Here is a 1,600-nt window from a genome sequence, read left to right as displayed (position 1 = left end):
ACCCCCCCCGCCATGTCCCTCCTGTCCCCCACGAGACAGTCCCCCCCTCTTGTCCCCAAGGCCACTTACTCCCTTGTCCCCAAAAGCTCTCATCCCCCCATCCCCTCCAAGACAGCCATCCCCCTTATCCCCAGAGTCACACATCCCCCCTCGTCCCCAAAAGCACTCACCCCCCCTTGTCCTCTCCGCTCTCCTGTGTCACCCCCAGGGGCTCTGCGCCCTCCCTGGGTCCCCTCGGGCTGCCAAGCGTCACCCTGGCACCCCACTTTGGGCACCGCGTGGGCCCCCGGGGCCGCCCCGGCCGTGGGTGGCCACAGACAGGTCCCACCGGCAGGAGCAGGCCCGGCCGCCCTGAGTCACCGCTTCCGGCACCTGCCTCAGTTTCCCCTCGGCGTGGGAAGGGGGAGCCCCGGCCCTGACCCCGTTCCAGGACCTCCCCTCTGCACCCCAGGGTGCCCTGGCCCCAGGGAGTCCCATCCCTGGGGTGCCTCATCTCCAAGGAGCCCTGTCCTCGAGGAGCCCATGTCCCCACGGTGTCCCATCCCCAGGGAGATCATGTCCCCAGGGAGCTCCATCCCCAGGGAGCCCCATCCCCAGGGATCCCTGTCTCTAGAGGCATCGCGCTGTCCCCGAGGGGATGGTGGCCCTGGAGTGTGTTCCCACCCGGGGCACCCCCTCTATGAACCCCCCCTCTCCCCCCCCCGAGCCACCCACCTCCTGGGGACACCAGGGGACAGTGACACTCCCCAACGCCCCCACTGCCACCAGCACCCAACACGGGGACACCCCGAGTCCCAGCTGGGCTGTGGGATGCGCCGGAGCGGAGCGTGGGTGCTGGGTGCTGGCACTGCCGGGGCGTTCCTCAGGGAACCTTGTACTCTGGGTGCCCCAATCCCCATGGAGCCCATGTCCCCAGGGTGTCCCATCCCCAGGGAGCTCATGTCCCCAAGGAACCCTGTCCCCATGCCCAGGATGCCCCATCCCCAGGGATCCCTGTCCCCAAGGAGTCCATGTCCCCAAGACGCTCTGTCCCCAGGGATCCCTGTCCCCCGTGTGCCCCCAACTCTAGGGTGCCCTAGAACTCAAGGTTCCTCAGGGAACCTTGTACTCTGGGTGCCCCCATCCCCATGGAGCCCTTGTCCCCAGGGACCCCCATCCCCAGGGATCCCTGTCCCTAGAGAGCTCATGTCCCCAAGGTCACACACCCCCAGGGTGCCCTGTCCTCAGGGAGCCCATGTCCCCAGAGTGTCACGGACCCCAGGGACCACCCACCCCAAGGTCTCACACCCCCAGGGTGCCCTGTCCTCAGGGAGCCCATGTCCCCAGGGACCCCCATCCCCAGGGATCCCTGTCCCCAAGGAGTCCATGTCCCCAAGACGCTCTGTCCCCAGGGATCCCTGTCCCCCGTGTGCCCCCAACTCTAGGGTGCCCTGTCCTCAGGGAACCTTGTACTCTGGGTGCCCCAATCCCCATGGAGCCCATGTCCCCAGGGTGTCCCATCCCCAGGGAGCTCATGTCCCCAAGGAACCCTGTCCCCATGCCCAGGATGCCCCATCCCCAGGGATCCCTGTCCCCAAGGAGTCTATGTCTCCTTGTTTCT

This window comes from Calidris pugnax, unplaced genomic scaffold (genome assembly GCF_001431845.1).
Source record: "Calidris pugnax isolate Ruff unplaced genomic scaffold, ASM143184v1 scaffold173, whole genome shotgun sequence".
NCBI classification, from domain to species: domain Eukaryota; kingdom Metazoa; phylum Chordata; class Aves; order Charadriiformes; family Scolopacidae; genus Calidris; species Calidris pugnax.
This window is presented reverse-complemented; position numbering follows the sequence as displayed.